Source organism: Mustelus asterias, chromosome 5 (assembly GCF_964213995.1).
Source record: "Mustelus asterias chromosome 5, sMusAst1.hap1.1, whole genome shotgun sequence".
Taxonomy (NCBI): Eukaryota; Metazoa; Chordata; class Chondrichthyes; order Carcharhiniformes; family Triakidae; genus Mustelus; species Mustelus asterias.
Genome location: NC_135805.1, coordinates 77,578,742 through 77,594,539, shown reverse-complemented (window position 1 = coordinate 77,594,539; position 15,798 = coordinate 77,578,742). Strand labels below are relative to the sequence as shown.

The 15,798-nt window shown below is 40.0% G+C and overlaps 1 protein-coding gene across 8 annotated transcripts in view; it reads left to right on the top strand.

Moving 5' to 3' along the window:
* epb41l2 (erythrocyte membrane protein band 4.1 like 2) overlaps window positions 1-15,798 on the top strand; it is a 165,390-nt gene that overhangs the window by 18,812 nt on the left and 130,780 nt on the right. The window lies entirely within an intron of this gene.

Below are 15,798 nucleotides of genomic sequence, written 5' to 3'. Positions count from 1 at the left end.
CTTGTTGTTTCCCAAATGTTCCCCTTATTTTAGGCCACTTATTTGCCGTGCTTCCTTATCCAGAACTCGGTCAAGTTGAGATTTACTCTTTTGTTGAATAATAATATGTCTAAGAACAATTTTCGACATTAAAGGAAACACACTCGATTCTCAGTGGTCAATATAGGAAGATAAGTTACGCTTGGTTGAAACCAGTTAAAGTTAGTAAACAGATTCAAATACTGGATTTAATTCTGTATTGAGAACCTTTATGGGTCAAAACCATTATCTAATTTTAAATGGAATAATCTTAAATTCTTTTAGTTAATTAACATTGTTTTAAGTAAGTGATGAGCAGTGAAATGTAATCTGCATGTCCAATACATACTTAAATTCACCCTGTTTTAGTAATTCTTGACTTTCCATGATATTAATACACAATTCAAATTGCAGTATTTCTCCAAATTGTAATTTTCACATCTGATATGATAGCGTTTGAAAATTTAATTGAAGCCATCTTGCAGCTGTTAAAATAAGATTGTTGAAATGTGGACTGCAGCAGTTCAAGGAGGAGGCCCACCTCCATGTTTTCAGGGTAACTATGGATAGGCAATAAATGCTGGCCTTGCTGGAGACACCCACATCCTGAGAATGAATAAAAGAAGTACATAAGCAAACATTTACTGTCAAATACAGCTTTGTTAGTAGTCTTCGTCTCTGCTTATTTGGACTGTGTTGAAGCAGAAGAAATAAGTATTTGTCAGCTGTGGTCTAACTGAACTATGTAACCTTTCAAAAATCTTCACCAAAGACTAGTTGTCCAAGAATTAAAGTAGATTATGTATGGTATTTTTGCGCATTTCTGTATGTAGTCAGTCTTTACATTGGAACAGATCAAATGGTATTTAATCTGTAGGTGTAATACAATTCCTTATTATTCCCATTCTTCAGTGAATGTTTGGCTTAATGCCAGATTGTATTCTTCCTGTTCTAAAGTTGTACCTCCATATCAAGGGGAATTTTTTCAAAAAGGTGAACTTAAAAAAAAAATTAAACCTTTTTATTGCAATCAAGTTCAATAAACCATTTTATTTAGAAATAATATTACAGTTTTGAAAATATTTTACAATTTGTTTTTTTTTGTATGTAGCCTAGTGATTGATATGCTGCACTTTTTATGAGATGGAATGTGTGGCCAATCCACACAGTTTATTGAAGTTTTTAAAGCAGAGGCGTGTGTTACGGATCAACAATTTAAGTGAAGGGAGGCGTCAGAAGTTCGAAAATTGTGGAACATTCACTGATTTTTATTTCTGAATTTACAGCCTGACTACTTCATAGTATTCTAACACCATTATTGTAGACTCTTTCAGTACTAGTTTCTGTGCTAGTAAAGGATGTTCACCAATATTTTATTGACTCATGAAGGACATTTCTAAATACTATTTTTAGTCATCTGTTTTCAAATTGCCGCAGTTCACTATCTGATAGTCGATTGAGAAAGAAAAACGACTGCATCAATGGTAATGACTAGGTTGAGCCATCCTAGCAGCCTGGTCAAATATCTGACAATTCTTGGTGCAACTTTGAAGATAAATTTGGGGCAGTGAGCAATTTGAGCAAGGACAATTTCAATGCAAATAGTGCCATCTTTAGACTGATGGGCTAGATTTTTTTTCTTGCCTACATTTACATGAATGAGTAAATTGCACTTCTAGTGTGGCCTGTGTTACTGGTAGTGAGAAAGGTTCTTGGCTCAGAAGATGAGGAAGTTGAATCAGTAAGAGTGGCGATTAGGAATAACAAGGGTTATAACGTGCTGGTGGGAGTAGTTTGTAGGCCTCTAACAGTTGTTATACTAGTAGTTGGGCCAGATCATTAAAGAAAAAAAATTAACTGGAGCTTGTAACAAAGGCAATGTAATAATTGTGAAGGACTGGACAAATCAAATTAGCGAAGATGAATTTTGTAGAATGCTTTTGTGACAGTTTTCTGGAACAATATGATATGGAGCTAACTAGGAATAAAGCTATTTTAATGTCTAACATTGTGCAGAGATAGATAGTTACTAATCTCATTATAAAAGACCCACTGGGAAAAAATGATCAGAATGTTAAATTTGGAAGTGGCATACTTGAGTTCAAAACAAGAATTTTAAACCTAAACAAAGCCAATTAGGTGAGAGCAAGCTAAGGTTGATTGGGTTTTTAGATTAAAAAATATAGCAGCAAATAAACAATGGGAAACACTTCCAATCAACAATTCAAAATGTTCTACAAAAATACATTCCATTTAAAAAAAACAAATGCCATAAGAAAGATCCATCCATGGTTTACAAATGAAGCCAAGGATAGTATTATATTAAAATAATAGGCTTGTGAAAAATAATAATAAGACCAAGGATTAAGATTGAGTTAGAAACCAGCAAAATAGAATATGAGAGTAAATTAGCCATGAATAGTTGATTCTAAGAGTTTTTCCAAGTATGTTAAGAGGAAGAGAGTAGCTAAAGTCATTGTTAGTCTCTTGGAGGCAGAGACAGTAGAAACTGTCACGGACCAGCGGTGTGCCTCGGGGATTAGTGCTGGGCCCACTGTTGTTTGTCATTTATATTAATGATTTGGATGAGCGTATCGGGGGATGGTTAGTAAGTTTGCAGATGGCACCAAGATTGGTGGCATGGTGGACAGTGAGGAAGGTTATCTCCAATTGCAGCGGGATCTTGATCAATTAGGCCAGTGGGTTGACGAATGGCAGATGGAGTTTAATTTAGACAAATGCGAGGTAATGCATTTTGGTAGATTGAACCAGGGCAGGACTTACTCAGTTAATGGTAGGGCGTTGGGGAGAGTTACAGAACAGAGATGTAGGAGTACATGTTCATAGCTCCTTGAAAGTGGAGTCGCAGGTGGACAGAGTGGTGAAGAAGGCATTTGGCATGCTTGGTTTCATCGGTCAGAACATTGAATACAGGAGTTGGGACGTCTTGTTAAAGTTGTACAAGACATTGGTAAGGCCACACTTGGAATACTGTGTGCAATTCTGGTCACCCTATTATAGAAAGGATATTATTAAACTAGAAAGAGTGCAGAAAAGATTTACTAGGGTGCTACTGGGACTTGATGGATTGAGTTATAAGGAGAGGCTGAATAGACTGGGACTTTTTTCTCTGGAGCGTAGGAGACTGAGGGGTGACCTTATAGAGGTCTATAAAATAATGAGGGGCATAGACAAGGTAGATAGTCAATATCTTTTCCCAAAGGTAGGGGAGTCTAAAACTAGAGGGCATAGGTTTAAGGTGAGAGGGGAGAGATACAAAAGTGTCCAGAGGGGCAATTTTTTCACACACAGGGTGGTGAGTGTCTGGAACAAGCTGCCAGAGGTAGTAGTAGAGGCGGGTACAATTTTATCTTTTAAAAAGCATTTAGATAGTTACATGGGTACGATGGGTATAGAGGGATATGGGCCAAATGCGGGCAATTGGGATTAGTTTAAGGGTGTTTTTAAAAAAAAAAAAGGGCGGCATGGACAAGTTGGGCCAAAGGGCCTGTTTCCATGCTGTAAACCTCTATGACTCTATGACTATGAATGTGATGATGGCAAAGACATTGAAAAATTACTTTTTCTGTCTTCACAGTAGAAGACACAAGTTATAGAACAAAGAAAATTACAGCACAGGAACAGGCCCTTTGGCCCTCCAAGCTTGCACCGACCATGCTGCCCGACTTAACTAAAACCCTCTACCCTTCCGGGGACCATATCCCTCTATTCCCATCCTATTCATGTACTTGTCAAGACGCCCCTTAAAAGTCACTACAGTATCGGCTTTCACTACCTCCCCCGGCAACGAGTTCCAGGCACCTACTACTCTCTGTTTAAAAAAAAAACTTGCCTCGTACATCTCCTTTAAACCTTGTCCTTCGCACCTTAAAGCTATGCCCCCTAGTAATTGACTCTTCCACCCTGGGAAAAAGCTTCTGTCTATGCCCCTCATAATCTTGTAGACTTCTATCAGGTTGCCCCTCAACTTCCGTCATTCCACTGAGAACAAGCCAAGTTTCTCCAATCTCTCCTCATAGCTAATGCCCTCCATACCAGGCAACATCCTGGTAAATCTTTTCTGTACCCTTTCCAAAGCCTCCACATCCTTCTGGTAGTGTGGCGACCAGAATTGAACACTATATTCCAAGTGCGGCCTAACTAAGGTTCTATAAAGCTGCAACATGACTTGCCAATTTTTAGACTCAATACCCCAGCCGATGAAGGCAAGCATGCCGTATGCCGCCTTGACTACCTTCTCCGCCTGCATTGCCACTTTCAGTGACCTGTGTACCTGTACAGCCAGATCCCTTTGCCTATCAATACTCTTAAGGGTTCTGCCATTTATTGTGTATTTATTATCTGTATTAGACCTTCCAAAATGCATTACCTCACAGTTGTCCGGATTAAACTCCATCTGCCATCTCTCCGCCCAAGTATTTCTCCTGCTGTATCCTCTGATGGTCCTCATCGCTATCTGCAAATCCACCAACCTTTGTGTCATCCGCAAACTTACTAATCAATCCAGTTACATTTTCCTCTGTCATTTTTTAATATTACAAACAGCAAAGGTCCCAGCACTGATCCCGGAGGAACGCCACTTGTCACAGCCCTCCATTCAGAAACGCACCCTTCCACTGCTACCCTCTGTCTTCTTTGACCGAGCCAGTTTTGTATCCACCTTGCCAGCTCACCTCTGATCCCATGCGACTTCACCTCCTGCACCAGAAATATATACCAGAAATATAAGTGACCCTGGGTTATTTTGTTGGCAGATGGCAGAGATTTAGAGAAATTATTGGAGAAATTTAAGGGAATAAAATCTGCTAAATTTCCAGAACCTGCTGGTTTTAGGGTTTTAAAAGACATGGATGAACTGGTTATGGTTTTATAATATTCCCTAGATTCAAAGATGGTTTCAGCGGATTGGAAAGTAGCATATCTAACTCTATTGAAGCAATGAGGGAGATTGAAAATGGAACTGCAGGTCAACCTTCCATGAGTTGTCAATAAAGAGAATGTAGTATATACATGGATTTAGAATTGGCTTTCGATAGGGTGTCATCTAAAAATTAGTACGCAACATTTGGACTCGAGGTGTTGCGCAGAATGTGTTAGCATGATAAGCAATTACATAACGGATGGGAAGCAAAGAGCATTTTCACATTGGGACCCTGTAGCTAATGGAGCACTGCAAGGATCAATTCAATGTTAATATCTTCGACGAAGAGGCAGAGAGTAACGTATCTAATTTTACAGGTGATACAAAGCTAAGTAGGATGCAAGCTGTGAGGAAGGCACAAGGAGGTTTCAAAGAGACATAGGTTAAATAAGTGGGCAACAAAGTGGCAGATGGAGTATAATGTAGGAAGTGAGAGATTATTTATTTTGGTTGTAAGAATAGAAAAGCAGAAACATTTTCTAAAAGGATGAAACTTGTAACTAGGAAGAATGCGAAATTAGCATACAGGTACAACAATTGCAAGGGAATTGGAGCTCAAGAATAAGGAAGTCTTAATGCAGTTATGCAGGGCTTTGATGAGACTACACCTGTTGTACTGTGTGCAATTTTGATCTCCATATTAAAGGAAGATATACTTGCATTGGAAGCTGTACAGTGAAGATTCACTAGATTGGGTCCTGGAATGAAAGGATTGTCCTATGATTTGAGACCGAGTAAATTGGGTCCAATATTCAATTCACAAGGAAAGGTTCAAATTATTACAGGGTCTTGTAGTAATTAATAAGCATTTAAAGAATACATGTAAGTAAAGGCTTTTGTAGAAATGAGGTGTTTTTGCTTCCCAGTGCTCCTATAGATTATTCTGTTTGCTGACTTTATTTGTCATTATCTTTTGTTCAACACTTGGTAAGCTATAGAAAACAGCAAGTATTGTAATCTTTGTCTTTTGAACAAATACTGAAGAAACATTTGGAGGAAAGATGTCCATTTTTTTCAGATATATTACACAATTCAAATTTAAACACTGCATAAAAGTGCAATTCCTTGCAATTTGGTATGTGACAATATCTGAAATAACTTACTACACAAGTGATGTTTACATACCATCGAACATTCGCTGATACATAGATTCAGGGGTTTTATGTGCCTTCCAACTCCCTTGGTGTACAATGGTGGCAGTGGCTTAGACAGTGGCTTTTCCAGCAACATCTCTACAACCAGAAATCTAATTTTCAATCATTCAACTGGCCAAAGTTTCATTCTCACTACTTTGTCTTGACAAGAACATGAAACTTATTCCTACATTTTCTTTGCAATCTAATTCCTCCTTTACATGGATTACTGTGAGATAGCTATTGTGGTTGCATTTATCATACTGGAAAACCTATGGCTAAATGCTACTTTGGAAACAAAGTTTAAAATCATTATTCATGATTTGTTCCCACAGGACATTGAAGTGAGAGGTTCACTGGTAAATTGTTGGAAATATAAGTAAATGTTTTTAATGTTGAAAGTATTGGGGGAATTAGGATTAAATTATTAGGTTTAATAAGAAGTGAGCCTGACTCAGCAATGTTGTGAAAGCAAAACACTTCTTTCGATGTTGAACAACATTGCAATGAACGCAAACATTCTTTCTCTATAAATCGCTTTTATTATGGGGCAGTGTATTTTCTGTAAACTGCAAACTGACAGTGCTGTAGTAATGTTTAGTTCATTAAATTTGAATTTACTTGCATTTCTCCACAGTTATGTTGCAGAAGATTAGTCTGTTACTTGGCATTTTTCTGATTTATCGAGTAGGTAGAATTAAATAATTCAAAACACTTTGGGGGTTCTTTTCTGTTCAAAAAAGCAAAGTAACCAATCTTTGAATTATGAAATGGTGAATTAATTGGAACAAGTTATAACTATGTCCTTTATGTACTGTGGAAGTATAGTTTGGGTTTAAACCATGTTGGTTGAATTTGTTTCTTAACTCGCTAAATTCAGGAAGGGTACCAGAAGATTGGCAAACAGCCAATGTGACACCCTTGTTCAAAAGGGAGAAAGGCAGAAGGCAGAGAACTTTAGTTAGTTTATCATCTATTATTGGTAAGATGCTAGAGTCAATAATCAGAGGAAATAGCTAATCATTTAGGAAAACGAATGTAATCAAACCAAGTCAGTGTGGTTTTATGAAAGGTAAATCATGTTTGACAAATTTGCTCAAATTCTTTGAGGATGTAACAGTAAGAATAAGAACAAAGAAAAGTACAGCACAGGAACAGGCCCTTCGGCACTCGAAACCTGTGTTGATCATGATGCCCTAACTAAACCAAAATAAAACCTTCTGCTCTTACTCGGTTTGTATCTCTCTACTCCATCCCTTTTCATGTATCCATCTAGATGCCTCTTAAATGTTGCTAGCGTGCCTGCTTCCACCACCTCCTCTGGCAGTGTGTTCCAGGCACCCATCACTGTGTGAAAAACATCCCCGCACATCTCCCTTAAACTTTCTACTTCTCACCTTGAACTTGTGCCCCCTTGTAATTGACAGGCTATCCACCCTGTCTATGCTTCTCATAATTTTGTAGACCTCTATCAGGTCTCCTCTCAGCTTCCATCTTTCCGTGAAAACTATCCTAATTATTCAACCTCTCCTCATGGTCAACATCCTGGTGAACCTTTGCACTCTCTCCAAAGCTTCTACGTCCTTCTGGTAGTGTGGTGACCAGAACTGCATGCAATACTCCCAAGTGCAGCCTAACCAAAGTTTTATATAGCTGCGACATGATTTCTCAACTCTTTGTACTTAATGCTTTGGCTTCTTAATCATCCTTACCACCTGTGTTGCAACTTTTAGGGAACTGTGGACCTGCATGCCCAGATCCCTCTTTATGTTAATGTTCCTAAGGGTTCTGCCATTTGCAGTATAATTCACACCTAAATTTGATCCTCAAATACATCACCTCGCATTTATCTGGATTAAACTCCATCTGCCATTTCTGTGCCCAAGTCTCCAATCTATGTCCTGTTGTATCCTCTGACAATCCCCAGCATTATCAGCAACTCCACCAATCGTTGTGTCATTCGCAAACTTACTAATCAGACCACCCACACTTTCCTCCAGATCATATATATATGTGTAGAATAGATCTAGGAGAACCTGTGTAGTGTATTTAGATTTCCAAAAAGCATTTGACAAGGTGCCGCAGAAGAGGCTAATGCATGAAGTAAAAGCCCATGGAATTGGAGGGCGTGTATTGGCATGGACTGAAAACTAGCTGTCAGATAGAAAACAGAGTTGGAATAAATGGGTCCTTTTCAGAGTGGGAAGGTGTAACCAGTACCATAAGGATCAGTTCTAAGCCCACAGTTGTTCACTATTTACATTCATGACCTGGAGGATCAAGTGCAGAGGGATCCATATGTTCTAGTGCACAAATCAAAAATCCAGCAAACCGGTTCAACAAGTAGTTAAGAAGGCAAACAGCATTTTGGTCTTTATTGCAAAGGGGTTGGAGTTTAAAAATAGGGAGGTTTTGTCACAATTGTACAGAGTGTTGTTGAGGCCTCACCTGGAATACTGCATACAGTTTTGTTCCCCTTATCTGAAAAAGGATTTAATATCATTGGAGGCAGTCTAAAGGACAGTCACCAGGCTAATTCCTGGGATGAGGGTTGTCCTTTCAAGAGAGACTAAATAGTCTCTTCACCACTCTATCCATACCTGAATAAGGTCACCCCTCACTTTTCTAAATTCCAAGAAATACAGACTCAGACTACATAGAACATAGAACAGTACAGCACAGAACAGGCCCATCGGCCCATGATGTTGTGTCGAGCTTTATCTGAAACCAAGATCAAGCTATCCCACTCCCTATCATCCTGGTGTGCTCCATGTGCCTATCCAATAACCGCTTAAATGTTCCTAAAGTGTCTGACTCCATTATCACTGCAGGCAGTCCATTCCACACCCCAACCACTCTCCGAGTAAAGAACCTACCTCGGACATCCTTCCTATATCTCCCACCATGAACCCTACAAGGGGGCATAACTATAGCGTTCATGGTGGGAGATATAGGAAGGATGTCCGAAGTAGGTTCTTTACTCGGAGAGTGGTTGGGGTGTGGAATGGACTGCCTGCAGTGATAGTGGAGTCAGACACTTTAGGAACATTTAAGCGGTTATTGGATAGGCACATGGAGCACACCAGGATGGTAGGGAGTGGGATAACTTGATCTTGGTTTCAGATAAAGCTCGGCACAACATCGCGGGCCGAAGGGCCTGTTCTGTGCTGTACTGTTCGATGTTCTATGTAGTCCGAGTCTGTATTCCTTGGAATTTAGAAAAGTGAGGGGTGACCTTATTCAGGTACGGACAGAGTGGTGAAGAAGACACTGAGCATGCTTGGTTTCATTGGTCAGAACATTGAATACAGGAGTTGGGACGTCTTGTTGAAGTTTTCAAGACACTGGTAAGGCCACATTTGGAATACTGTGTACAGTTCTGGTCACCCTATTACAGAAAGGATATTATTAAACTCGAAAGAGTGCAGAAAAGATTTACTAGGATGCTACCGGGACTTGATGGTTTGAGTTATAAGGAGAGGCTGGACGGACTGGGACTTTTTTCTTGAGTGTAGAAGGCTGAGGGTGATCTTATAGAGGTCTATAAAATAACGAGGGGCATATATCAGCTAGATAGTCAATATCTTTTCTCAAAGGTAGGGGAGTCTAAAACTAGAGGGCATAGGTTTAAGGTGAGAGGGGAGAGATACAAAAGTGTCCAGGGGGGCAATTTTTTCAGAGGGTGGTGAGTGTCTGGAACAAGCTGCCAGAGGTAGTAGTAGAGGTGGGTACAATGTTGTCTTTTAAAAAGCATTTAGACAGTTACATGGGTAAGTTGGGTATAGAGGGATATGGGCCAAATGCAGGCAATTGGGATTAGCTTAGGGGTTTAAAAAAAAGGGTGGCATGGACAAGTTGGGCAGAAGGGCCTGTTTCCATTCTGTAAGCCTATATGACTCTAAGTACAAAAGATCCTGAAGATGCTTGAGAGGGTGGATGGTGAGATGTTTTCATTAGTGGGAGAGTCTTGAACAAGGGGACATAGCTACAAGATAAAGGGCTGGTCATTTAAAACTGAGGTGTGTAGAAATTTCTTCTCGCAGAGGGTGGTGAATCTCTGGAATTATCTGCCCCAAAGGGTAGTGGAGGCTGGATCATTAAAAGTATTTAAAATGGAGGTAGAATAATCTTTGATCGATGTAGCAATCAAGGGCAATGGGGAAATGGCACAGAAAGGCGTTGAGGCTGGCATACATCAGCCATTATCATATTGAATGGTGGGATAGGCTTTAAGGGCCTGGTGGCCTACTCCTATGGCTTCTATTTCTTATGTTCTTGTGTCCTTGTTTTCAATGACGAATCTTGTAACCACTTAAGGTGTTGGGGTTGGATTTATTACACGAGGCAATATGTGCTGAGGCTGGTCAAGTGCTAATGACCTAAAAAATGCATGATTTGAACAGTGCTTGGGCACAGTTTTGCTTCAAAGCACAACAATTGATTGCAATAGCCTGCTGCAGTTCACAACAGTAATAGAAATGCCCTTGATTTTGGGACGGTGATCAAGGTTGAAGCTCGGCAACAAAACAGTCCAATGAACAACATCAGCTGGTTGGAATTTAGAGAAGTTCTAGCATATTTTCATATTATAGCGCAGGGTAGGTATCTATGTAATTTATATAGTTTCAAAGAGTAGTTCTGGGATGTTTTCACATTACACGATCTTGATGAGTAGGGAGAGTCCTGCTTTGGCTACCTCTCGGTATATTGTCCTAAGAGAATGCTGGTGCCTGGTCAGAAGATTACATTTTCTGTTCAGTATTTGGAAAGAGTAAACAATCCAGCAGTACACGCCCTCCTGCTGCTGGAAATGCTAAATGATAAATTGTTGTAATGGGTGTCGAGGGATATGGAGCCAAGGCACTCAAATGAACTAAATGTACAGATCACTGCTAAGCTAATTGAATAGTTGAAGAGACTCAAGAGGCTGAAAGACCTACTCCTATTCCTCTGTTCCTGTAGCACATGTTAAAATCATTCATGAGATCTGGGTGTTGCTGAAGAATTCCAAATGTTTCTGTAAAATTCTCAACACTTAAAAAAAACACATGTAATGCAAGTAAATTTCCATCACCAACAGCATGTAATAACTTTGTAAAGTTGTGTTTATATAACACCTTTGTTAATATTAAAAATGTTCAAAAACACTGAAGGCTTGCTATCGAACAAAATCTGACACCAGCCATGTAAGGAGAATTACGACAGGTGACTAAAGAGAATCTTAAAGAAAGAGAAGGGGGCCAGGTTTAAGTTGGGATTTCTGGAGCTTAAGCAGCTGATACGCAGTCACGAAAGGTAGAGCAGTGAAAATTGGGGATGCAGAAGAGGTCAGAATTGGAGGAGCTTAAGAGTGTGGAGGGATGTAGGGCTGGAAGAGGTTAGAGATTGGGAGAAGTGAGGCCATTGGGGAATTTGGTGTAAAGGAAAGAGCCACTATTCGACTTTTTAATGTTGGGCAAGCAGGACTTTGTGCAAGTTATGGTCCAAGGAGAAGAATTTTGGACAAGCTGAAATTTACTGAGGATGCAAAATTTGAGGCTAATCAGGAGAACATCAAACGTAGAGATTACTGAGGTATGACTGGGTTTCAGGAGCCGATGTGCTGAGGTAGAGTGTAAATGGTTGATATGTAAGTGTAAGTAGACAGACTTGGTGATGATAATGGTCAGAAGTCCATCTCATGGTCAAGAATGCCAACGATGTGAATGGTTTTCTTCAGTCTCAGTCAGTAATTCAGGAACTGAGTTTTTGATGGGGATGGAAGACACAGGGTTTTCTCTTCCCAATGTTTGCAAAGTTTTACAACTTATTTATATTTATAGAGAAGAGCCAAAAGATCCATTCTGGTGTTTATGCTCCACATAAAGTTTTGCTTGTCCTTCTACATCTAACCCTTTTATTTCTTTCTACCTCCTGTGTCTATCTAGCTTCACTTAATGCTGCTCGCCTCAACAACTTGTAGTATGAGTTCCATATTAACCACTCACTGACTAAAGATGTTTCTTTCCCCTGAATTCCCGATTGCATTTATTCACTACTATTTATGGCTCCTCGTTCTGGTCTCATCTGCATGTGGAAAATATCATCTCTACGTTTGCCCGATCAAATGCTTTGATGATCGTAATCACTGCTAATGGGTCACCCATCTCTTATTTGGAGAACAGAGTCCCGACCTCTTCAGCATAAATCACTTTGCACCACCACTGTTTGTAACTTTTCAGTGCTTTTTTTTTTCAAAGGCACACTGTAATCCCTCCAATTCTGGAAATCTCTGTTTGGAAACTCTAGTTGTCTGGGAATTCTTTGAGCAGTCCCTAACAGATGGCATCATTTTAGTGCAGTACGTTGGGAGCAGAAACATGGAAATTACAGCATTTGCATAAGGAAAGCTATTTTATTATGTCATTTTAATGTTTTATTGCTATTTTATGTTTCTGGTAAATATTTCTATAAAATATAACTCATTACCACAGGAGTGGAATTCATTACCATAGGAAGTATTTGATGCCAAAACATTGATTGTATTCAAGAGGTGGCTGGATATAGCACTTGGGGCAAATGGGAACAAAGGTTATGGGGATAAAGCAGGATTAGGCAATTAAGTTGGATGATCAGCCATGGTTGTAATGAATGGCGGAGCAGGCTCGAAGGACCAAATGGCCTCCTCCTGCTCCTATCTTCTATGTGTCTACCTGTGATGTTTTCTGGTTCTCTCACTTGTGGTTAGGCACTCTAAAATCTTCCTATAATCTAAAAATGGCTTCATAGAATCCCTACAGTGCAGAAGGATGCCATTTGGCCCATCGAGCTTGCACCAACAACAATCCTGCCCAGGCCCCATCCCCATTACCCCACATATTTACCCTGCTAATCCCCCTGGCATTAAGAGTCAATTTAGCATAGCCAATCAACCTAACCCCAAAATTTTTGAGTGTGGGAGGAAACTGGAGCACCCCGAGGAAACCTATGCGAATATGGGGAGAATGTGCAAACTCTACACAGACAGTCACCCAAGGCCAGACTTGAGCCCAGGTCCTGGCGCTGTGAGGCAGCAGTGCCACTATACTACTGTGCTGCCCGTAAACTTGGTCCCAAGTATTCTGGACTGGAAAATTAGCAGTGTATATACTCTGATCTATCCTTTCATGGTCAATTATGGATGGCCTCACACTTGTCTGCACCATCTGTCACAGTTTTTCCACTCAGTTAATCTATCACTGTTGCATTGTAATCTTATGCCCCTGTCTACACAGTTTATTATGCCACAAATCTTGGTGTCATTGACAGATTTGGATATTTGGATTTCTATTGTGCTATCCAAATTATTTGAAAAAAGTAATGAATTGTCAAAGCCCCGGCACAAATACTTGTTGGGGAATTAACAATTATCCCTACTTAGTTTTTTTAATGGCCGAAAAAATGAATAATTTATTGTTAATTAAAATATAATTTTAGTTGGATTTGCTAAAATTCAAGCGCAAAACTCATTTCTCTGATGTCAATAGTTTAAAAGATAAGGAAGGAAATGAATGCAAAAACTCTCATCTGAGAAAAGGAAGCTTTGTTCACCTGGCTGGCAAAACCTCTGTCTTTGAACAACAAGAGAGGCAAATTGATCCTCTGTGTACCCGCAAGACCTGAAAAGGTTATGAACTATCTCTCCATGGATCTTCAATTTGAGGGTGAAATGGAAACAGCAGTAGGCCATTCAGCCCTTAACATTTTTCAGTCCCACTCCAGATACTTGAACACAATAATTTAGGCTGACATTCCAGAGCAGCACTGAATGAACACTCTACAGTTGGAGCTGTTGTCTTTAGAATAATTAGTTAAACCAAGTCCCTGTTCTCTGGGTCAATGTAAATCATTCCATTGTGCTACTTCAGAGAGGACCAGGCAAATATTTATCACAATATTGCAAAAGCAGATGATCTGTTATCATATTTTGTGGTAGCCTGCTGTGCACACACTGGCTGCAGCATTTCCTACTTTCCAATAGTGACTACACTTCCAAAGTGTCTGTAAAGCACTTTGGGGTGCTCTGAAGTTGTGAAAGAAACTATATACAAAGAACAATACAGCACAGGAACAGGCCCTTCGGCCCTCCAAGCCCGCGCCGCTCCCTGGTGCAAACTAGACCATTCTTTTGTATCCCTCCATTCCCACTCCGTTCATATGGCTGTCTAGATAAGTCTTAAACGTTCCCAGTGTGTCCGCCTCCACCACCTTGCCTGGCAGCGCATTCCAGGCCCCCGCCACCCTCTGTGTAAAATATGTCCGTCTGATATCTGTGTTAAACCTCCCCCCCTTCACCTTGAACCTATGACCCCTCGTGAACGTCACCACCGACCTGGGGAAAAGCTTCCCACCGTTCACCCTATCTATGCCTTTCATAATTTTATACACCTCTATATATAAATGTTTTTGTTTTTGTTCTGTCATTGAGTGAAATCATGGTTGATTTGTACCTGAGCTCCATTTACTTGGCTTTGTTGCATTTCCCTGATACCCACACAAACAAAAATCTATTGATCTCCATCATAAATTTCAACAGACCCAATGTCCAGTTTGGGGAAATAAGTTCCAGATTTCTACTGCCCTTTGACTGATACGTGACTTTGGAATGCAAACCACTTTCCAAGTCCTGGGCTATCAGTAAGAATTATAGAAGACATACTAGCAGATTAGAACTCCACTTTATCTGAATCTTGCTTTTGTACTCAGTAATAAAAACAAAAAAATGCTGATAAAACTCAGGTCAGGCAGCATCTGTGCAGAGAGGAAGAGAGTTGAAACATGTAGAATGACATCGTTGTCATACTTCTGTGATGAATGCAGACTAAAACATGGGCAAGTGAATTTTTTAACAACGTGATGAGCAATAACCCCTATAATTTTTTTGTTCTGTGCAACCTGTTTATTTCTTTACGGGGTATCATTAGTTTTTTTGTGCAACTGCTCCAATTCAGTATTTCAAAGGGAACCGCTCATGAACAGTTTTCATGATTGCTATGTGGTTGTACATGCATGCATCTTAGAGTGAGGGAGGTTGTTTGGCAACAGCCTTATCACTAATGTTTCCTCTCAAACTTCAGATTTCGATTTTTGGAAATTTTAACAAACCAAGAAAGTAATTTTCAAACTTGATTCTGTCTCATTTTAACCGTATCTTTCTTTCCCCTCTATTTTGCTGTTTGTTAACTTGGCATTGAATTAAATATTCTAACTTCCTGACTCAGACTTTATGGACTAGAGATTGACTACTCCAGATTTATTGGATGTAGGTTTGTGATTTGTAGTTTGCCCATGCTGGTTCCGTTGGGCGTTGTGTGCATGTTAGTTTAGTGTTTCCACCTAATATTGCAGCTGGGGTTGAGCAGGTTCTTTGCTGCTGATTACCTGTTTGTCTTGCCAGTTGCATCTACGTTCAGCTGGGAGCGAATGGTGCTGTGCTGAGACCATGTGATGCAGCCAAGACTCTGTCCCTCCCCTTCTTCTTCTTTGTGCCCCCCCCCCCCCATCAATCAAAAGAAAACTGCACTGATTAACATTGCTGCAAGTTAACTTGTCAAAAATGGAATACCAGAGTCGAGAGAGATCCCAGGGAGGTGGGTGTGGCTCTTTAGAAGGGCGTGGAGCATGTAATCGGGGAATTTGAAATCTTGTGTTTGACCCCAAGCTCCTGGCCACACTACCACAATTCTA